We start from the raw sequence: 24,012 nt of genomic DNA on the forward strand, positions 1-24,012 counted from the left end.
CTTTCACTGTATTTGAGGGTGGGTCTTATAATGGCCAACAGCCTTTGTAAGTCTCAGCTCTTGTCCTACGTACCTGGGCTAGAGCCTTGACTCTTCTCAGAGCTGTAGCAGCTTCCCAAGGGCCAGAGTGTCTGAGTCAGGGAGAATGCCTCCCAAATTCCTTGGGATTTTTCTTCCCTAGTCAAAACGAGTGTCTATTTATAAATATAGAAATATGCGTGGAGAAAGGACTGGAAGGAAATACATAAAATGTTAACATGTTTATTTTATTATTCATATTGTTTTACCCAAAAATATGACCTTCAAGATAAGAAAAAAAGAAGATATTTTTAAAACATAATTAATCTTGATATGAATTATTTGTGCTTACTACAGAAAAGTGGAAAGGAAACATGGAACGCATCCACAAACCTGTTAACCATGACCTTGTTGCCCGGTTTTCTTCAGAGTTTCTGGTGGGCCGGCTTCAGAGTGGAGGATTGTTATTTTTAAATACATGATCATCACTTTTTTTATTTTTTGGTTGATGGAGCTTGAATTCAGGACCTAAGCACCATCTCTGAGCTCTTTTGCTCAAGGCTAGCACTCTACCACATTGAACCTCAGTCCCGCTTCCACTTTCCTGGTGGTTAATTGGAGGTAAGAGTCTCATGGACTTTACTGCCTGGACTGGCTTCAAACCACAATCCTCAGATCTCAGCCTCTGGAATAGCTAGGATTACAAGCCTAAGTGACCAGTGCTCAGCTCATTGTGTTATTTTATATCATTACAAAACTTTCTACATTACAAAAAGTCCTCATACCTGGGTTTTTTTGGTGTGTGTGTGTGTGTGTGTGTGTTGCCAGTCCTGGGGCTTGAACTCAGGGCCTGGGCACTGTGCCTGAACTTCTTTTGCTCAAGGCTAGTACTCTACCACTTGATCCATGCTCCACTTCCGGATTCTGCTTTTGTTGTTGTTGTTGTTGTTGTTTGTCAGCCTTGGGGCCTGAACTCTGGGCCTGGGTGCTGTCTCTCAGCTCTTCAGCTCAGGGCTAGCACTCTACCATTTGAGCCACAGCACCATTTCCAGATTTTTCTGCTTGTGTGGTGCTGAGGAATCAAACCCAGGGCCTCATGCATGCAAGGCAAGCACTCTACCACTGAGCTACCTTCCCAGCCCCACTTCTGGATTTTGGAGATAAAGAGTCTCATAGACTTTTCTACCCAAGCTGGCTTTAAACAAAGATCCTCAGATCTCAGCTTCCTGAGTAGCTAGAATTACAGGGGTGAGCCATCAGCACTTGGCAAAATTATTCTTCTTTTAAGTCAAATTCTCCCTATTTCAATTAAGGGATCACAGCATACAATGTTAGGTGAATATCCCTGCAGAACTCTTGACTATTTGTCATTATGACATTAACAAGAGGTGGAGATTTCAACAGGGTGATTTGATCATGACAATAGATCTCTCTTGAATATTTTAAGGGTGAATTCATTACCTCAGAAAGGGCTCTTCGGAAAGGATAAGATCATCCTCTTTGCGAACTTGCTTGCCCCTCGGCCAACTGTCCTGGGACACTCAGAGCCCTCTGTAGAGTCTCAAAACAAGCCCTTGAGCTCCCGGCCTCTAGAGCCAGGAGCCAATTAACCTTCTATTTGTTTAGACTCTACCCAGTCTGTGGTATTTGATCACAGCAGCAGAAAACAGACTAAGACATTGAATTAGTCTAAGTCCAAAGTCTTCATCAAATGTTTTTAAAAAGAAAAATAGAGCTGGGGTAATCCTAGCTACTCAGGAGGTTGAGATCTGAGGATTGTGGTTCAAAGCCAGCTGGGGCAGGAAAGTCTATGAGACTCTTATCTCCAATAAACCACTCAGAAAACCAGAAGTGGTGCTGTGGCTCAAGTGGTAGAGCGCTTGCCTTGAGCTAAAGAGCTAAAGGACAGTGCCCAGGCCCAGAGTTCAAGCCCCACAACTGACCAAAAAAGAAAAAAAGTAGAAATAAGGCTTCTTTAGAGAAAGGAAAGTGGGGAGGAGGGGCATCTCCCACCTCTAAGCTGTTGTGCGCACAGAGCACACACACCAGAGGCAGTTTTACCATGTGCTCAGCCCTGGCCACATCAGAGAAGAGAGGGAGAATTCAAAGACATCTCCCAGACAGCTGGGAACAGGGATGTGCACAAAGGAAGGAGCAACTTAGAAGGACAAGGGAGAAGCCTTCAGGAGCCTACTTTGGGCTACCAATCTCTGGGCCCCACTTCTCACTTTCAAGAAGTCAGTAAGCCCCCCCCCCTCCTTCTCCTTCTCCTCCTCCTCCTCCTCCTCTTCCTTCTCCCTTGGTCAGCTGGTCGACAACATTTCACATGGTATAAGGTGGTTCTTTCAGTCCAGTGTCTGAGTTAGGGGCTCCTAGCAACCTTGCCAACAGCTAAGAGGCTTTCCTCAGTTTCCTCTGGCATCTTACTCTTTATTTCAAATAAATTTTGAGTCTACTCCCACTTCTCCTGCCTCATAATTCTTTATTAGGTGTAGAAAAAGAACTAGCTCCAGTTGGCTTCCAGCAATGCCTGCTTACCGCCTCCCTACCCCTCCTGACGTCCTGGAACTACAAGCTAAGTGCTTCTTATTCTTTTTTTATTTTTGTTTTTGTTTTTACTTTTTCTTCTTTTTCTTTTTTTTTTTTCCAGTCTTGGAGCTTGAACTCAGGGCCTGAACAACCTCCCTAAGCTTCTTTTTCCTCAAGGCTAGCACTCTACCACTTTAGCCACAGTGCCACTTCTGGCTTTTTCTGTGTATGTAGTGCTGAGGAATCAAACCCAGGGCTTCAAGCATGCAAGGCAAGCGCTCTACCACTAAGCCACACTCCCAGCATTGGCTCATTTCTGACAACCCACCTCCCTCCATCCCACTGCCCCCAGCCCAGCCCCAGCCAGACGCCTTCTATGGAAAATGAAAGAACTTCCTGAGCAAGCTTTGCTTGCTGAAAACCCTTTCCAGCAACTAAACCAAAGCCTTTTGGCTTATTCAGCTGTTTTTTTTTTTGTTTGTTTTTTTAACAACTCTTTCCAAACAGCCCTGAAATGGGGGCTGTGGCTTGATTTGAGGTTAAACAAATAAGGGCCTTTTTTTTTTTTTTCCACCAACACTCTAGGAATGAAAGATTTCTGAAGGCAAAATTCCCAAGCTGCGTGCTCCAGAAAACAATGCTGCTCCCCGGATGACCAGGTTCCGGTCCAGCCTTCATTTTTGAAGGTATTTGCACAATGTCAGAGGGTGGTGTGTTGGCTGCTGTGCAGCCCAACCTGGCCTGTCTTGGCTGTGACACCCTTTTGTCTTGGCCGCATGGGTTTTCGGAGCGATGGAGCCCTTCATGGCCTGATGGGAAATGCGTCCGCCATCTTGGGGCAGAGAAGAGAGGGAGGCAGAACCAGACAGCTGGCTGTTTGAGATAGATTGCTTTTCTCTCCATGCTTTGAGGGTAACACACACACACACACATACACACACATGTACACACATGCACACACACATACACGCACACATGCACACACACTCAGAAAAATACAATGCGACTCCACTAGAGACAGGAAAGCTGAGCATCCCAGGATGTAGGATGTAAGAACTCAAGCCAAGAGTTTTTCTTCCTTCTCTTGTGAAATGCCATCAGTCTTTGTGCCCAAGATGGCAATCTAGACCAAGAGTTTTCAACTGGATGTTGCACATGTCAGTAATTCTAGTACTTGGAAGGCAGAGGCAAGAGGGTCATGAGTTCTAGGCCAGTTTGAGCTACAAGGTAGAACTCTGTCTCAAAAGAAAACAAAGTATAAAGCGTTTGCAGTCCTCTGCATTTCCCAGCTGTGTCAATGAAAGCCAGCAGAAGGGATGTGGGCTATACAAAGCCCCTAGCCTTCCTCTTTTCCACCCATGGCACCTACAGAAGTGTGTGTTCTCCAACAAGATGGGGCTCTCTCACAGCTGGCTCCCTGAGTCTGGGGCAGAGAACTGCCTATAACTCGCTAAGATATCCAATGGGAGCTTTGTGTGTGTGTCCAGCTATCGGAGCTATTTGTTACTGCAGCATTACCTCGTATATCGTGATTGATTCAACTCACGGAAACCTTTGACATGTCCTTCACTGGGAGACCAGCAGCCAAGATGACACAGTTAATGAGCATCAAAGCCAGCATTTGAACCTAGTGGCTCATGGGCAGGGACCCCCATGACTAATCTCAGATGTCAAAGGTCCATCTCAGAACGAGGATTGAGACTGGAGGAAGCTGGAGTGGAGCCTCCTGGGAGATGGGACTCTAGCAGGGGGTCTCTTTTTGCCTAGATCTTAATATAGACTCAACAGTAACCATAATCATTATGATGATCATTAATGGTCATTAAGATCGAAAAGCCACAATCATCACTCTGATGGAGGGAGGGAGTCACCTACCTGTTCTCGCCCCCAGTCCCAAACAACTTACTCCACACACAGGAAAATCCACGTTGCTTCCTTCCAGAACCTAGAGAGCAATCTTTTCTCCCAATATCCTCCTAGAACAGACACTACCACCAATACTAGTATTCTTCCTGGAACTGCTCCACCAGGCACTTACCCAAGGATGGATGGATGTTTTGGTGGTTGTGTTTATATTTTGTTTGCTGTTTGCTTGTTTGTGTGCTGTGCTAGAGCTTGAATTCAGGGCCTGGGCACTGTCCCTTAGCATTTTCACTCGAGGCCAGTGCTCTACCAGTTGATCTGTAGCTCCACTTTCAGTTTTTAGGTGGCTAACTGGAGATAAGAGTCTCAAAGACACCAAGTGCTGGTGGCTTACTCTGTAATCCTGGCTACTCAGGTGGCTGAGATCTGAGGATCAAGGTTTGAAGCCAGCCCAGGCAGGAAAGTCTGTGAGAAAAGATTCTTTTGTTTTCTTTTCTTTTCTTTTTTCCATTCCTCGGCTTGAACTCAGGGCCTGGGCACTGTCCCTTGGCATTTTCATTCAAGGCTAGTGCTCTACCACTTGATCTGTAGCTCCACTTCAGGCTTTTCTGTTCATGTACTACTGAGGAATCAAACCCAGGTCTTCATGCATGCTAGGTAAGTACTCTACCACTAAGCCACATTCCCAGCCTTCCATGAGACTCTTATCTCCAATTAACAACCTGAAAATCAGAAGCAGAGCTGTGGCTCAAAGTGGTAGAGTGCTAGCCTTGAGCAAAAAGGCTCAGGGATCAGCATCCAGGCTCTGAATTCAAGGCCCACTACTAACAACAGCGACAAGAGTCTCAAAGCCAGGCACCAATGGCTCACACCTGTCATCCTAGATACTCAGGAGGCTAAGCTCTGAGGACTGCAGTTCAAAGCCAGCCTGGGCAGGAACATCCATGAGACTCTTATCTCCAATAAACCACCAGAAAGTGGTGTGGTGGCCCAAGTGGTAGAGCACTCGCCTTGAGCTGAAGAGCTGAGGGACAGTGCCCTGGCCCAGAGTTCAAGCACCACAAACAAACAAACAAATAAACAAACAAAAAAAGAGTTTTAAAAACTTTTCTGCCCAGGCTGACTTCAAATCTTGATCCTCAGATGTCAGCCTCCTAAGTAAGTAGAACTACAGATGTGAGCCACCAGCTCCCAGCTTATTTTGCTAGCTTATAATACATCTCCTTAAATAAGCTGCAATATTGCAAGAAAGGGAACCAGCATTGGTTGCGCAGTTACTAGGGCCAAGACTCCACTATGTACATCCATGTTTGGGATCCCATCTTGGAGCTGTGGCAACTTTGTAAATGAAGTGGGTATTAACATGTGTTTTACAGACAGAGATACTAGGCCCAGGCACCTAGAAACCAGCAGCACAGAATTGCTTCAAAGCCTTCTCTGTTGGAATCCAAAGCCTCCTATGGAAAGAGAGGCTAAGCTGGAGCTTTGAGACCCAAACCACAGAGACGCAGTTTCCCCTTCCTCATCCATTCCTTTATTATGTTGAGTTTATTTTGGAGATTGAGGTGTAAGAAGGGGGTTGGGAGGGTGCTCACTATGTTGCCCAGGCTAGCATTAAACTCCTAGGCTCAAGTGATTCATCTGCCTGAGCATCCCAAATGCAGGGACCACAGGTGTGAACCACCACTCCTGGACTCACTGTTTTTGTGTGAGAGCCTGAATATCCAAACTGTGAGACCCCAAAAGGTTTGGAAATTGGAATGCCTTCTCCCAACACACTCTCAGAATGCTGAGAGTTTTCCTGGAAAGGTCGATCAAATTTGGGCTTAACAGGAACTCAGATTCCACCGTAAACCAAGTGGGAGCCTAAGGATAGATTTAGGTTTATGCATGCTGAAGGCTGTTTACCATTTAGCAGTCCTTCACAGAATGAGGACACCTACCACTTGTATACAAAATATTGTCATGTGTTGAAGTTTGTACCGTACTTCCAATAAAAACCTTGGTGAACAGAACCTTGGGATCTGTTGCTAGCAGAAGGCTACAGGCCTCCTGGTACCCAAATCTCAGTTGCATGAGTTGCTTCCAGTCGCAGCGGATTAAGGAGCATGGGGCGGGTTGCGACAATTGCTACTGCATCCCAAGCTGTGCATTGAAGTCTGGCTTCTATTTCCTTTGATTCGGAATAGATGAACAGCATATTTGGAGATGTGTCCCTTGTCCCCAGATTCTGTGAGGTCCCTCCGCCTGTGGGCTGCTTCTCAGAGATGGGGATTTGTCTCTTCCTAGGAAAATCTAGCTCTGAATGTTTCAGGAAATTTCTGACCTGCCAGATTTCTGTGTAACTGATCTGTCAGAGCTGTGGGGAGGGAGAGGAGGGCGGTGGGGGAGGGGGCAGAGAAGAGGTTTCCCGTCAGCCCAGCTTTTGTCTTTCACATGAGCTTGAGACAGACAAACCACAGCCACAGACTCGACCAGCTGTGGAAGCATCGAACAGGAAACCCAGAACATCTGGTGCTCTACTTCCTGTGAAGGCCGTGCAAGTCTGGGGGCCTGTGTGTGGCTCCCTGTGTTCATGTCTGTTTTCTCTCCTGCTGTTGGTTACGGGGACTCAGATTGCAGACAGGGTTGGAAACCACAGACCTCATAGTGACAAGGAAGCCAGACACTGGCTTCCCAATGCTTACGGTGCATGGACGCTGCGTAGACATAACTCAGGCACGGTCTGACCCAGGCTCCAGGCCGCCCTCCCACACCCAACCCATGGCTAGCTGCAAGTCATCATGCAATTGAAGGAAGAGCGTTCTTCTCCTTTTGCACTTAGATGGTTTTAGAGCAGTTGTCTGGGGCTGAGGTGGGAGGACTTGGTTTAAATAGAACTTGGCCGTGGTGTGCAGATGCACAAGACGTAGACGTCTGAGATGAAGCTGCTGTCATATAAATGTGAAGAGAATCTGGGGGTAAGTGTTGAGGCCATGTGTTGGTCAAAGGGGGCTGTTTTTCCCACAGGTCACAGAGGCCTGTACGTAAGGGCTGAGAAATATACCTTGCTGGTGACAAACATCCCCTTCCCTCGGCTTCTGAAGGGAAGAAATACCAGGAAGTGGGAAGAAAAGACGACTCACACTGCAACATGATGTCGCACTTTCATATCACCTTTGGGAGGTAACATTAAGTCCATGTAAACAATTTTTGTGAGCTGGGCACAGGTGGTTCACACTGTAATTCTACTCAGGAGGCTGAGATCTGATCTGAGGATCACAGTTCAAAGCCAGCCTAGGCAGAAAAGTCCCTGTCTCCAATAAATTACTCAAAAAAGCTGGAAGTGGCACTGTGGCCACTGTGGTAGAGCACTACCCTTGAGTGTACAAAAGGCCAACACCCCCGGGCCCTGAGTTCAAGTCCCAGGACCAGCAAAAAAAAAAAAAATGTGGTTTTTATTAAAGCAATGTACAGAAGGGTTAGTATTTCCTAAGTCAGGTAATAAGTACATTTCTTTCGAGGCAATGTTACTATTAACTTTTTGTTGTTTTTTGGTTTTTTTGCCAGTCCTCCTGGGGCTCAAACTCAAGGCCTGGGTGCTGTCCCTGGGCTTTTTGTGCTCAAGGCTACTGCTTCACCACTTGAGCCACAGGATGACTGTTTATTGGAGATGAGAGTCTCACAGGGACTTTTCTGCCTGGGCTGGGCTTTGAGCTATTATCCACAGATCTGCGCCTCCTGGATAGCTAGGATTACATGTATGAGCCACTGGCACCTGGCTAAGTCCATTTTTTAAGAATCATGAAATGAATGCAAAACGTTTGTACCTCACTTACTCAGCAAGTAAGTGGTATGGCTAAGATAGCACACTGATAGAAGGTAGATTACACTTTACTCTTTTAATGAACTGTAACAGACTGCTATTAAACAGTTTCTTGAATTAGTCCATGCAATGTGACATTATTTATACCAGAATCTATGCCACCCTTCTTGGAGAAACCCCAGGAAGATAGTGTCCAGCACAGAAAGAAAAAAAAAAGTTGAGTAAAGAAATTCTGAGCATTAGAACAGTGATAATTCGTTTTTCTGGAGGTCATTTACCTAGCAAGAGCCTGGCTAAGCATCTAGAAGAAGGTAGAAAGCACCGGTCAGCAGACATTGCAGGTCCTAGCAGGTAAAAGCTCAATTCTTAGCTGTGTTGCTGAAGGCTCACACCTGTATCCTAGCTACTGGGGGCTGAGATCTGAGGATCACGGTTTGAAGAAGACAAAAACCTGGTAGTGATGGTGTGGCTTAACTAGTAGAGCACTAGCCTTGAGCAAAAACCTCAGGGAGAGCTCCGGGGCCCTGAGTTCAAGCCTCAGGACCACACGCAGCCCAAGTCCTGCACGCCCAGCTGTGCTTTCTCAGGTTTGGGTGGGAGTAACCCTTACTCGACAGAGCTAGCAAACGGGCTGCGGCTTTCCTCAGTGCTCAGCACTGAGGGGTGCCAGCTGAGGAAGGGGGAGACCTGGCAAAGGAAGCTCGTTGGCAACAGCGATTTGTGAGCTCAGCCAACTTGTTCAAACCGGCCGGCTGGCCGCATTAGGGGTGCAGGCCCAGGAGATGGAGGAGACACCGGCATTGTCTGCACGGATATCCGCCTGCGAGGCGGCTCAGAGAAAGCCAGACAGAACCTGCCACAGCTCCGGGGATTCTCTGGCTAAGATTAAAGGCTCAACAGCGAGGGCGGGCCCGACCTGAAACCCAGCTCCGGGGAGCCAGCGCGGCTGCGCCCCAGGAGGAAAAAACCCCACATGTGCGCCGACTTGGCTGGCGCATGCGCAGTGCCAAAGGCCGTGCTCCAAGTCGTACCTGCCGGGCTGCGGATGGGGGGGGGGCCTACTGAGGTAGTTCCTACGTACGTCAGCGCCGCGAGACCGTGACGTCATCCGAGCGCGCCTCCCGCGGTGCCCAGCCCTGAACCCCGGGCTGGCAAACTGTTACCGTGGAGACGACGCGTCGAGTCCGGCCTCGAGACATGATTGGAGGAAAATTCTGGTCAGCTGACCTTGGTGAGGTTTTTCGAAAGTGCGCGCGGGAGAGCTCGCGGCGCCCCTTTCTCCGCTGGTGCCCCGGGCTTCCCGGGCTTCCCGCACCCCCTCAGGCTACCGGGTTGCGTGAGCCCCACGAGCCCCAGAACCCTCGAAATCAGTGTGACCCTAAGTCTTCTTGGCTCTTCAGATGATTGCATTAAAGTAAAATTCCAGACGTTCCTAGGTGCGAACCACGAAGCACAGGTGGGCCCTGGGAGACTTAGTTTATCACTTCAGCACCTTTGGGGCGGGAAGAGCGGTGGAGGGGTGACTTTACTTTTTTTTGAGCGATAATGTCTTTATCAGGATTTTTCCCATCAGCATTGAAGTATATGATTTCTCCCCCAAAAGTCCTTTTCTTGACTCGACCTCCTCTTTTGTGACTCTCATAACCCCTTCAAACATGTTTGGCTCTCTTCTGGGTTCTTTGCACTCCCAAAGTCTGTCTCTCCCCTGTCCTCCTCTTTTTTTTTTTTTTTTTGGGGGGGGGGGGTCCGGTCGTGGGGCCTGAACTCTGGACCTAGGCGCTGTCCCTCAGCTCTTCAGCTCAAGGCTAGCGCTCTACCACTTGCACCACAGCGCCACTTCTGGCTTTTTTCTTTTTTGCTTATGTGGTGCTGAGGAATCGAACCCAGGGCCTCAGGCTTGCATGCGCTCTACCACTGAGCCACCTTCCCAGCCCCCCTGTCCTCCACGTAAGAATGTAGGCTACCAGAGACCTCACTCTCTCCCAAGAAACTTAACTTACTTGGCCACACATTTGTCTTCGCCCATCCCTGGCCCCTCTTTCTCCATCTTACTTGCTGGCTCCACCAAGTTCCTCTAAAGTCCTGGATTCTTGACCTCTCTCTTTTCTCTTAATGTCTGGATGATCTTAATCTCCTCTCTAGACTTTGAAGATCCCCTCAGGACCCCATCTGTTTGCCTCCAGTCTAGAGCCATTCCTCATCTCACAGCAGGGCCTCCAGCCTTCCAGCTTCTCCAAGCCCCAAACCTTGACTTTTATCTCGTATCTCATCTGGAAGCAAATCCTATTGGCCTTTTCTTCAAATATATATAGCCACAATTAGGGGTTGAGGTTATAGCTCAGTAGTAGAGCAATAGTCACAAGACTGATCTCTGTTAGGTTTTTAAAAAGAGGTAGGCCGAGTAAGAACAGTACCACACACGTGGTATTCAGGTAAGGGGTAGGTTTATTCATCATTCCAGCTGGCACCAGGCCATGTTGGCCCTCCACATGGCTGGGAAAGGCCTGGGAATGAGAGCTGGGAAAGAGAGAGAGCTGAGAAAAGAGCTAGAAAAGAGCAGAGAGAGAGCTAGAAAAGAGAAGGGAGCTGGGAAAGAGAGGGAAAGAGCTGAGAAAGAGCTAGAAAAGAGAAGGGAGCTGGGAAAGAGAAGAGAAGGAAAGAGCTGAGAAAGAGCTAGAAAAGAGCAGAGAGAGAGCGTCTGGGAAAGGTGGGAAAGAGAGAGCTAGGAAAGAAAAGAGAGCTGGGAGAGAGAAGAGAAAAAGTTGAGAAAGAGCTAGGAAAGAGCAGAGAGAGGGTGTCTGGGCCTGTGCTAGGCCTTATCTATGGGCGGAGAAAGGTGTGGCCACATCAAATTCAGATGTGACCTCAGCGGATGCAGATGTGACCTCTTCCAGGTGTGCCAGTTGCCTAGGTAACGCAGGTACTGGGTGGAGACTTTGCTGCGAGGAGGGTGGAGTCTGCTAGCCATCCAGGACGTGGACTTTACAATCTCCAGCATATATAATCCAGCCTTTCCTGACAACATCTTATATCAGCCTCTCAGCGTCTCTTTCCCTTCCTAGGTAATTGTAATTGCCTCCTAACTAGTCCTTCTATCAGCCCATGTTTATAGAACCTAAGTAATTCTGTTAAGATTTATGTCATGGCTGAGTGGGGAGGGGGTACACATCTTTATTTTTTAATTTTTGGTCGGTTGTGGGGCCTGAACTCTGGGCCTGGGCGCTGTCCCTCAGCTCTTCAGCTCAAGGCTAGCACTCTACCACTTGAGCCAAAACATCACTTCCGGCTTTTTCTGTTTATGTGGTGCTGAGGAATCGAACCTAGGGCCTCAGGCATGCAAGGCAAGCACTCTACCACTGAGCCACCTTCCCAGCCCCAAAGGGGTACATATCTTTAATACCAGCTACTTGGGATGCATTGATAGGAGGATCACATTTTGAGGCCCTTGTGGACAAAAACAAAAAGACTAGAGAGTGTTTCAAGTGATAGAGCACTTGACCAGCAAGCAGGGTACCCCGAGTTCAATCCCTAGTGTATCCCTAGTATATCATGGTGGGGGGGGGGGCGGGGAGAAGGAGAAGAAGTCCTGTGTTTCCTCTGTGCAACCTTCTAAAGGCTTCCATCTCAAATGGAATGTTAATATGACTAGGAATGTCCTACACAACCTGGCTCTGAGAACTCATTGAGCCTTTCATTCTCCATTTCCTTGTTCATCTAACTCCTGCCACACTGGCCATTTGCCAGACTGTTTCTGCCCCCTGGGACACTGAACTTACGTGTCCTCTGGAAATGATCCTCTGGAATTCCTGAGGCTCCTTCCCTCTCCTCCTTCAAGGCTTGGCTCCAATAGTCCCTATTCAAAAAGGCCTTCTGATTTCAAACTGCAAAGCCAGCTCCCTGAAGTGCACCTTCTCCTTGCCTTCTGCTTCTTTGCGTTTATCACTTTTGTGAGCATGTAATACCTACAATACATAGACACAATAATGTCTCACTGGATGAAGTGGATAAATGAATGCATCATTAGGCAATTTTGTCATTACTCGAATCTTAACAAGTCTGTGTATATAACCCAAAAATGGCTGTGACATCACTGGGCACTCTTCTGGAGCCACTGTCATATACACAAAGTTCACTATGCTAGACTTAAGTGTAAATTATGTATGTGAAATATGTTACTTTTTTTGGAAACAGCATCTCCCCATATAGCCCAGGTTGGCCTAGAACTCATTACATAGCCCAGGCTGATCTAGACTTAATATATAGCACAGGGCAGCCTCAAATTCAAGATCCTCCTGCCACAGCCTCCTAAGTGCCAGGACTACAGAAGTGAGTCACTATGCCCACCTTTATACTTCTATATACTGTTTGATACTGCTCTCCACACTAAGGCAAGGTTTGTCTGTCATAGCTATATCCCCAGTTCCTACACATCACCAAGCACAGAGTAAGCACTCTCTCTTGCTCGTGCTCCCATTCTCTCTCTCTTGTTCTCTCTCTCTCTTTCTCCCTCTCCCTCTCTTCTTCCCTCTCCCCCTCCCTCCTCCTCCCTCTCTCCCTTCCTGTCCCTTTCCCTTCTCCATAAGCTTTTTCACTCAAGGCTGGCACTCCACCACTTGAGCCACAGCCCCACTTGTGGCTTTTTGTCACAGTTAATTGGAGATAAGAGTCTATGGACTTTCCTTCCAGGACTGGCTTGGAACTTTGATCTGCAGATCTCAGCCTCCTGAGTAGTTAGGATTACAAGCATGAGCCACCATCACCTAGCTGGTGGCCTCTCTTTTGAGGACACGTTGGTATTCCCTCTTGCTGTTTCCTGGGATGATTTTGAACTCCTGGGTCCAAGTGATCCTCCTGCCTCAGCCTCCTGAATAGTTGGGACTATGGAACATTGTGCCTAGTTTAATGACCTCATTTTTAACACAATTACCTTGTTAAAGGCCCTGTCCTCAAATTGATAACTTCCATTTTACTGAGGAGTAGGGCTTTAATCTATGAATTTGGTGTAGAGAGAGACCAAAATTGGGTTCATATCAATTTAGATCCAAAGGATGTACAGGAAGGAGAGGAGAGAATAGGCACAGAAACTCCAGGGCTGAAAGAAGTGAGCCAACTTAGAAGAAATAAGTCCCAGTGAGGGGCGTGGCTATGAGATACACTGGGGATTGGGTAGGGAGAAGATGATGTTGAGCTTTAGAAGTTACTCTGGGCTAACATGGGATTTGTTGTGGTTGTTTGGTTTTGCTTTGGAGTTTTTTTTCTTTTTAGGGGAAAGGAGGCACACAGAAAGGGATGGAGGAAGGGTGAAGAAATGCAGTTATGGTCTTCAGTCTACACTGGATCATTATGCAACTTGTAGACAGGGACAGGAGGGGAAAACGGTGGGGGAGAGCCAGGTACTGGTAGCTCACACCTGTAATCCTAGCTATAGGAGGCTGAGATCTGAGGATCTCGATTTGAAGCCAGCCCAGGCAGGAGTCTGTGAGATTCTTATCTCCAATAAATCACAAAAAAGCCAGAAGTGGACTGTGGCTCAAGTGGTAGAGCACTAGCCTTGAGCAGAAAGAGGTTCAAGGACAGCGTGAGTTCAAGCCCCAGGACTGGCAAGGAAAAAAAAAATGGGGAAAGTGAAAGAAGGGGTAACCTTGTCCAAAAAGAATTGTACTCATTACCTGACTTATGGAAAAGTTACTCAGGGCTGTTATTTAGATCAATGTGGCAAGCCTACCTCATGAAAAAATTACTCTGTCCAGAAATGGGTTAGAGCAAGGCTACTCCAGGGCCCAGAGTTCTGCAGTTATGTCAGGACTGTCTAGCCACAGTGTCTCTCTTGCAGTAAGAGCTCTTTAAAGGATTGCCAACATAACTGGGTGCTGGTGGCTCACGTCTATAATTCTAACTACCCAGGAAGCTGAGATCTGAGGCTCATAGTTTGAAGTCAGCCTTATATCAATGAATCACCAAAAGGCTAGAAGTGGAGCTGTGGCTCAAGTGGTAAAACTCCAGCCTTGAGCAAAAAAGAAAAGCAAGAGTTTGAGACTCTGAATTCTTGTCTGAGTACCAGCATAAAATAATAAATATTTCAGCCCAATGGTTAGTGACCCCTCTGACTTTGTTTCCCTAACAGTGTTGACATAGAGATGTCCCTGGCAGCCACTCCTGATTTCAGACAGAATGAACTGGTAGAATCTGCTTTGTATTATTAAGTCAAGTCTTTCTCTTGTAAGTTCCAATGTTTTGTTTTTGCTTTTTTTAATTAACTAATTTTGTATTTATTTTTATTGAAGCAGTTGTACAAAGAGAGTACAAGTACAAAGTCGTTGTACAAAGAGGTTTTGATTCAGTGTGTCAGTTTATGAGTACAGTGCGTCTTGATTAATGTCACCCCTTTCATCATTCTCCCCTGCTGATTTCAAGCCCCTGGTACTGGCACCAGAAAAAAAAAAAGACCTTGTAAGTTCTTTTCTTACAACACAGACTGCTCTTGTAAATGTAGCCTTCCGGAGCCAGGCTGATCCTGGTTTGTTTCTGGTGTCAAATATTTGACAGTAGCTACCTGGTGCTTTTTCATGACTCTTGGTCTAGATTGAATGCTTCCTTCCCCGCCCCCCCCAAAAAAAGATTATTTTTCTTTTTCTAGTGGTGCTTTTTATGAATATCCTCATGCATAAATCTCATACTTGTCTTTGGATGCCTTTCTAGAAATGAAACTGCTGGGATAAATGGTGTGTTTGATAGCGATTGCTATATATTTCTCAATTACCCTCCAAGAAAGATATTCTTGTTTATACGCCCACAATTTCTAAGAGAGCTTAAGCCACCAGTCTTGGGGGATTTTTATTCTTTTAATCATTGCCAATCTGATAGGGAGAAATGATTATCTCATGGTTGCTTTCATTTGCATTTCTTTGATTACGGATAAGATTGGGCCTGTTTCTCTGCCCCATCCTACACTTTTGCAGGATCTTGCCTGGATTCCTGTTAAATTTTATCCTGTTGGATCCAGCCAATCATTCCTTCCTGTTGAGATAATTTTGGATCCTGATTCTGCAATTTCTAACATATTAGCCATGCAACCCAGTCTGGTGTTATTTGCAGAGTTGATAAGCAGTTATCTTTGGCCTTATCCAAGTTGTTGATAGAATGTTAAAGAATTTAAGGCCAAGAACAGAGTTTCTTGGCATGCCAGTAAAGAGTGTCTTGCGATGACACTGGCCTGACTGCTGTTAAAATCCAGCCCTCAGCCTGCTTGGGAGTCCCCATGAGGGAGTCCAGCCCTATCCCTAATTAGCTGTATTGTTTGGGACACGTGGTGTCACCTTCCATAGATGTGTACCTTCGGTTTTAGTAGCCTTCTGAGAAATGATCATGTTATTGTCAGAAGTCATGGCACTATGGCATGAAACCATCAAAGATATCCTTCAGGAGTTATTAATCTTTTGGTCACCTGTTCTTTCAGTTTTTCTGGGGAGGAGGGGTGGTACTAGGCCTTGAACTCAGGGTCTTGGTGCTGTCCTTAGCTTTTTCATCAAGATTGACATTCTACCACTTGAGCTACAGCTCTACTTCCAGCTTTTTGCCAGTTAATTGAAGACAAGACTGTCAGGGGACTTTCCAGCCTGGACTGCCTTTGAACTGTGATCCTCAGATCTCAGCATCCTGAGTAGCTAAGATTATAGGCGTGAGCCATTAGTACCCAGCCGGTCAACCCTTTCTTCTTCATGCCAACAAGCCAGGCAAACTTGATTAACTGCTCCAGAATTTTGCTCAGGATCAACACTAAGCTCATTGGTCTTCATTTTGTCCAATTCATGAATAAATTGTTTTTAGCATTGACCTTGGTTCTTCAAGATCCCTCAGTGCACTCTGGGACATCAGAGATGCTCAGCACCCCCTACTGGGGCTCCTGAGTCCTGTTGGCTCAGCTCTGTTTCAGATCCAAGACCCCAGAATGCCTCCTCATCTCCAAGCCAGGATGAGGGGCCAAGTTGGTAGAGGAGAGTTGGTGGCTAGCTGGGTCAGTCTGGAAAGCAAATGAGGAGAATGGCTCTACCTGGAGGGAAGGAAAGGTCTTTGAGTCTACAAATGCCAACCGCTCAAGTCGCGAGCTCACAAAACCGTTTCAGTGGTCTACAGTGGGACCTCTGGAGCCCTCCTCTCCCACACTAAGCTACCTCAACACCAAGCAGAGGGACCCGTCCAGAGAAGGAACAGGAAACATTAAGTTCACGTAGCAGATGGGGTACTGAAAGAGGAAGCAGGTCTCTGGCTTAGAGACATAATGACACAGGGTTAACTCTGGGTTCTTGTCTCAGTGCCTAGAAGGCAGTTATTGATTCACACCTTCTAAGTTTAGCAGTAAATAATGTGCAAATGGCCTTTCCATCTGTCTGGTTCTTGCCTGTGCAGGTTAAAGGTGATAGTAGCAGATAAGAAAGGCTGGCAAGGTTTGCATAAATGCTATTTCCTCTAAATCTCCCGCTGCACTTAATCCCTACTGAGAGGTGGAACCTTTGGGAAGTGATTAAATCTTCAGATATCCATACTCAGGGATTATATAAAGGCTGGAGGGTGTGAATTGCTCTTCTTTCAGACCTTCTGTCAATCCAGGATGCCACAATCCAGGTACAGTGGCTCTGACCTGGAATCCCTGCTATTCAGGGAGACTGAGATCAGGAGGGTTAAGGTTTGGAACCACTTTAAGATATACTATTTCAAATCAGTTAGCCAGGGGTGATAGTGTATGAGTGTTATCCCAGCTATTCAAGAGGCCCCTAAATAGGTGGATCTCAGTCCAGGCCGACCCAGGGGAAAAAGTTGAGACTATCTGGAAAAAATAACCCTGCCGGGTACTAATGGCTTATGCCTGTAATCCTAGCTACTCAGGAGGCTGAGATCTGAGGATCACAGTTCAGAGCCAGCCCAGGCAGGAAAGTCCATGACTCTTATCTCCAATTAACCACCAGAAAACCAGAAGTGGTGCTGTGGCTCAAGTGGTAGAGCACTAGCCTTGAGCTGAAGAGCTCAGGGACAGCGCCCAGGCCCAGAGTTCAAGACCCATTACCAACCAAAAAAAAAAAAAAAGCAAAAAGGGATAGAGACAAGGCTTAACTGGCAGAGTGGTTGCCTAGCAAACGCAAAAGGCTTGAGTTCAAGTCCCAGCAGCTCCACAAAAGGGAGAGAGGAAGAGAGGAAGGAAGGAAGGAAGGAAGGAGCCCTCACTAGACCCTGGTACCTTGATGTGAGAAGTCAGTTCTATAGTTTAGACATTTCCCAGCCTCTGGTATTTTGTGATAGGAGTATCAACAGAGGATAACAAAGGTTAAGACTCCTGTGTGCTTGCACAGCTTCAAGTGCACCTATAAATTAACCCTTCAGTTCTCACAGCACTTCATGAAGTAGGTGCTCTTTTCATTCTATTTTTTTTTCCTAGATGAGCATATTGATGCACATTGGAGAGAGGAGGTGACCTGCTGAAAGTTAGAACTCAGTCAGTCTGGCTCCCAGGCTCAGGCTCTGAGCGGGCATCATCTGCTAGGCCTAATGTAAATGAGGATAAAGGAACGTGTGGAAACGTTCACCCCAAACAGTGAACAGCACCACAAACAGTGGCCTCCGTTACCAGCAGTACCAACCAGGCCTTTCATGTCCTGAGCAAGCCACGTGGGGAGGAGAGGGGGAAAGGACACCAGGGTGCCACGGCCTGTGTGGTGGGAGGAATGCTCTGAGTAATCCTGCGTGGGAGTCTGTGACATTTGATCCCTGGGACCCAAGATCCCAGCTGGGATTGTGTCATGAGACCACCCTGTCCGCGGCCACAGCCTCAAAGCCGAGTGCAGTGACCACTGACCCCTGGGACCAGCCACAGAGGCCACCAGGCTGGGGGACCCACCCACGGGTGCCCAGCATGGCCTTCCAGACTGCCCCGCTCTGCAGCCCAGGGGTTTGCATCTATAGCCTAAAACGTGAGTCGCGCATTCTGATAGAGGCCATTGCCACGCAGCGAGATGTGTGGCCTCTGAGGTGGTTGGCAGGGGCACGTGAACTCCTTCCCGAGTGGCATCTTCAGCCCATTCTCACCAAGGCCCCCTCCCTACCGAAAGGCCGGGGTGATCTGATTCCGTGTTTACTTCGGGAATGAGCTCAGCTGCCTGGCACACAGTGCTCCCCTTACAGCCCAGTCCTTGGGGTCGGCCTTGAGGGCACCCGGTTTTGTTAGCCACCCGCCCCCTCACCGAGGTGTTTTGTGGGGGGGGGGGCCTCTTCCTGTTCCCTGTAAGTACAGAGCTAGCCACGCTGCGTCTTTGGCACGATGACATCATGTCCACATTTCCCACAGCACAGCAGTTTCCCCGTCAAGCTGACCCACCTCGATCCTGGGCTGCCCTCCCCCCTCCCCCGCTCCAGCTCTGCACAACTGCCAGGAAACAGGGTAGGCTTGTTTTCCTCTGAATTATTTATTCCAGGATGGCTCCGCTTGGGTGGTATGAGAATGACTCAGAGTGTCCTGGACGCCACCTCCAAAGGTAAAGATGCCCCACCGGCCAGAGTGCCCTGGGCTAGCCCGCCCCATCGGTGAGCATGAAAACAAAAACCCACAAGGGCTCACAACACCCCTTTCCAAGGGTAAACATGTGTGGGGCGATGTCTGTGAGTTCACTGGGAAAAGGAAGGGCAGAGGCAATGGCGGGGTGGGGGTGGGGGTTGTGAGGCTTTGTGACAGTGACTCTGAGACCCAGCAGGGCACAGGGCCCTGGGCAGGGGTGAGGGCTGCCCGCAGTGGCTCTCTGTAGTCTGGAAACTGATCTTTTTGGTATGTGTGCCAGTCCTGGGGCCGAACTCAGGGCCGAGGCCCCTTCCCTTAGCTTCTTTGCCCAAAGCTGACTCTGCCCCTTGAGTCACAGCGCCACTTCTGGCTTTTGGTAATTTAGTTGGAAATAATCTCATGGACTCTCTTCCCCCTCAGACTAGCTTCCAACCAGGATCCTCAAATTTTAGCCTCCTGAGTAGCTAGGATTACAGACATGATCCATGGCGCCTGGCCTAGGCAATGTGTCTTTTGTGTGTGTGTGTCTGCCAGCCCGGGGGCTTGAACTCAGGGCCTAGGCACTGTCCCTGGGCTTTTTTTTATTTTTTATTTTTTCCCTCAGGGCTAGCACTCTACCACTTGAACCACAGCGCCACTTCTGGCTTTTTCTGTGTATGTGGTACTGAGGAATTGAACCCAGGGCTTCATGCATACTAGGCAAGCAGTCTACCGCTAAGTCACATTCCCAGCCCAGCAATGTGTCCTTATGTTAACATGATGTGTTAGGAGGAACCTAAATACGAGCCACCTAGTTTGGAGTCCAACAGAAAAGTGCCAGGGGATAATGTCTGAAGTCGTTGAAGAATTAGGAACAAGAGGCAAAGATCCAAATAGAGGGTCTTTCAATGAGCCACAAAAGGCTTCAAGGCTTTCCTCTTTCAGGTGGACAAATCAGCACGGCACCAGGTCCACGTGTGGTCCTGCGGCCAGTGAGACCCACGGCCATTGATGGAACACAGAAGGCCCTCTTCGGATGCAGACACACAGATCTTGGACTGCCCAGCCTCCAGAACTATGAGATCAATTTCTGCTCATTTCAATTATCCAGGGAGTATTTTGTTCTAGCAGCTCCAAGCACACACAGATGGAGGCCCATCTTCAAATATATCCAGTAGTGTCTTCAAGGACAAAAGACTGAAATAATAAGTTGACTGGCTGTGACCGTGCTGCCCAATGCAGGCTACAGAGTTGATGGCAGGCAGCAAGTGGCTCAGTGTCAGAAGGGACAAGTGGAGCATTTGGGGTTCTTCCTAGAGAGAGGACATTGGGAGCCTGAGGAAAGCAGTTTGGTGTTGAACTGCTCACTGGCAGGTTCTTTGCCCTGAGGGATGCTAACCTTTGTTCCAAAATCTACCACAGCTAGACCACTAGCTTTATTTTTATTTCTGGCAGTACTAGGGTTTGAACTCAGGGCTTTGCACTTGCTAAGCAGGTTGGGCGGGGAAGGGGTGGGCGAAGAGGCTGGGCACTATTCCTGAGCTCTTCCGGGCTAGCGCTGTACCATTTTGAGCCATAGCACCACTTCTGGTTTTCACATGATTAATTGGAGATAAGATTCTCACAGGGGCTAGGAATGTGGCTTAGTGGTGGAGTGCTTGCCTAGTATGCATGAAGCCCTGGGTTCAATTCCTCAGTACCACATATACAGAGAAAGCCGGAAGGGGTGCTGTGGCTCAAGTGGTAGAAATTAGCCTTGAGCAAAAAGAAGCTCAGGTACAGTAGTGCCTAGGCCCTGACTTCAAGCCTCAGGACTGGCAGAAAGAGGGGGAGAGGGAGAGAGAGAGAGAGAGAGAGAGAGAGAGAGAGAGAGAGAAATTCTCACAGACTTTCTTGCCCTGGCTGGCTTTGAACCATGATCCTCAACTCTTACCTTCCTAAGCAGCTAGGATTACAGACATGAGTCACCAGCACCCAGCAAGGTGTTTGATTTTTAAGCCATGCTCGGTTTTTGAGATAGGGTCTCAATTTTTGTCTAGACCAGCCTAAACTGTGATCCTCCTATTTATAAGTCTCATCATAGCTGGGACAAAAATGTGTGAGTTTACCCAGCTATTAGTTGAAATAGGGTCTCTTGAAAAAGTTGTTTTTGTGGGCTGGGTGAGTGACCCCAAAGGTGTCTTTCCCCATTTGAAGGGAAAATATTTCCACATCAGAAAGGCAGCAGGCCAGCCTGTGGCTTGGTTGAATTCTCGATTATGCCTGGTAAGCTTTCTCCCCTGAGCTTGGGCCCAGCCCAGTTCCAGCATCCAGCTATAAGCAAAGGCATTGTAAATCAACCAGTTTATTATTTGCCCATCCAGCCTTTTGAAGCCAGAGTTCCCACATTTTTAAGAGCTTGATGTCATAAAATTCCCGTGTATGTCTCTGTGTGTGTGTGTGTGTGTGTGTGTGTGTGTGTGTGTGTGTGTGTGTGTGTGTGTGTGTGTGTGTGTGTGTGTGTGTTGGGAAAACTCTCACATAGAATTTAGAAAATAAGTGTCTACACTGAAACTGTGAGCTGCGTGGATGGACCGGGCACAGGGCTGCTGCGTGAGCTCCCGGGAACTCGTGGGATGGATACTCAGACATCCTGGGGTTGTCTGGAAGTTAAATGTTAGTCTTCTGAAAAGAACCAGGCCCTCAAAGTGGCAGCTGCTGTGACTGTAAGTGCAGTGCAAGCAGGTTTCTATTTAAAGCCCTCACACCTGGTGCTTGAAGACTTGGTGTTTTCCAGTGGCCCCCTCTAGCCCTGGGATCGGGTCCCTGTCTAACTTTCCTTGCTCAGCTGGTAGAACCCAGCCTGCGGGCAGGAAGAGAAAGGCGTTGACAGAAGTTGCTGGCAGTTGGTTGTCTAGTGCAGTCTGGGCTTGAGGGACTAACAATGGCCCTGGAAATGCTGCTCGGATGAGGGCAGAGCTGAGTGCTTCCCTTCCCCTCAGGTAGAGGGGGCCACCTACCTTCGAGTGCCCCCCGGGTCCCAAGGTGCCTACTCAAAATAAACTCAGATCTGTCCCTCCTTGGTGGCCTCTGGGAGAAAGCAGGAAGTGGAGAATGTGCAGCCACAGCTACCTGCGGAAGAGACCCAAGTCACCTGCAGGTAGGTCTGCTGGCCACATAGGTAGCATGACTCACGCCTATAAGCCTAGCTACTCAGGAAGTTGAGATCTGGGGATCTCAGTTCAAAGCCAGCCTGAGCAGACAAATCCAAGAGATTTTTTTTTTTTGGGGGGGGGGGGAAGGGTCGGTCGTGGGGCTTGTTCTTTGGGCCTGGGTGCTGTGCCTCAGCTCTTCAGCTCAAGGTGACTGCTCTACCACTTGAGCCACAGTGCCACTTTGGTTTTCTGAGTGGTTTACTGGAGATGAGTCTCACTGAGTTTCCTGCCCAGGCTAGCTTTGAACTGTGATCCTCAGATCTCCTGAGTAGCTAGGTATGAGCCACCAATGCCCATCTTCCAAGAGATTCTTAACTTGTATAATCCAGTAATAATAATAAAAAAAAGAAATATGCGGAGATGTGGCTCAAGCACCAGCCTTGAATTTTTGCTTAAAAAAAAAAAAGCTAAGTGAGAGGCCCTGAGTTCAAGTCCCAGTACCTGCACCAAATAAAATGGTGCATATTGCCAGATATACAGAGTGCTGAACAGTCACTCCAAGATTGGTTGAGGCGGGGGCTGGAGGACTGGCCTTTCCTCCCTTCTGTGCCCAGGTATGGGGCACGTCATCAGGCTTCTACTGCAGGGGGACAGGGACAGGGCGCCCAGCCTGGCCAAGGTGATCAGCCCAAACAAGGTTCCATTGTTCACAGGAGCTTTTCACGGTGGTCTTGCAGAGACAGGGACATTGGACAGAGAGGAACAGAGACATTCCAGAGGTTTTTCACATGTAAGTGGATATTTCCTCTGCGAGTTTCTAGACTAAATAACACTCCCCATGTCTAAGGTTCAGTGTGTAGCCACCTCGCCGGCCGCCAGGGAGGGTCAGGTCGGCTGAGAGACACCTGTCCTCTGCCCCCCTGCCCACCCAGCACCCACACTGACGAAGATTGTTGGTATAACTTGGGAACAAAAAAGCAAACTTCTAAGAATAAATAAACGCGCCCTGGCTGCCCTGTATCTTCATTCACTTATGTGTTAGGAATTTAAGCACATCTTACCTTGTAGGGCTGTTTGGGGTCACAGCTATAACTGAGATAATAATGAATTTTCATGTGAGCCCCACCCCGCACACACACGACCAGCCCCCCTCCCATGGGGTCGGAGTCTACACGAGGGCTCCCGCTCTGTTCTCTACACTGGCTGGTTCTTGACAGATTAAATAATGATGTGAATCTGCCATTAAAATTTCAGTACCCCAAGAATTCGCCACTCGAGACCCCAGCTACCGGTGGTCTTTTTGCATTTCCAGAATGTGATAGAATTATGGCCACATGGCACAGTTGCTATATGCTTTGGTAAATTGGCTTTTCACTCCTGATAGATTCATTTCTTTCTTTTTTTCTTTTAGCGCTGGATAATAGTCCATTCTTTAGATGTAGCCCTATATTTTCAAGAAGCTATACATTTAATGGGATATATAATTTATTAATGACTAGTATTATAATAAAATCTGTAATAAAGAGGCCAAATATTGTGGCTCACTCTTATAATCCCTGCTATGCAGAAGGCAGAGATGGTGAAGGTCAAGGTTCAAAGCCAATCCCAGACAAAAAGTAAGCAAGATGTCACCTCTTCCCCCCTCCCCCCAGTCTCAACATGAAAGCCAAGTATGGTGGCAGGTACTGCAACTCTACCTGAAAGGGTGATATAGATAGAGGATCCCAGTGCAGGTTCCCCAGGCAAAAGGCATGAGACCCTATCTAAAATAACCAAAGCAAAAGGGAGGGTTGGGTGTGGTTCAAACGGTAGAGCACCTACCTGGCAAGTGTGAGGCTCTAAATTCAAACCCTAGTACTGCCAACAAAAGTAATAACATTTAGTGTAAATGGAACAGTTTCTGTATAGGCCCTCCTGATATGAAGGCTGTTGAAGCCTCTTTGATGGTGGTAAGTAAACTGAGGCACAGAGACAACCTGACTTATCCAAGTCAGTGACCTGAGATTCATAGAAGAGTCTAGATTCTTAGCCAATGACTCAGCCACAGATCAGAGCATAATATAGGTTTCTGTGCACATGTCAGGAGGGGCAGATGCTGCCCTATGCCACAGCCAAGTGTGAGGTCTCCACCCCCACCCCCT

Source organism: Dipodomys spectabilis, unplaced genomic scaffold (assembly GCF_019054845.1).
Source record: "Dipodomys spectabilis isolate Male_0828 unplaced genomic scaffold, ASM1905484v1 ptg000188l, whole genome shotgun sequence".
NCBI lineage: Eukaryota > Metazoa > Chordata > Mammalia > Rodentia > Heteromyidae > Dipodomys > Dipodomys spectabilis.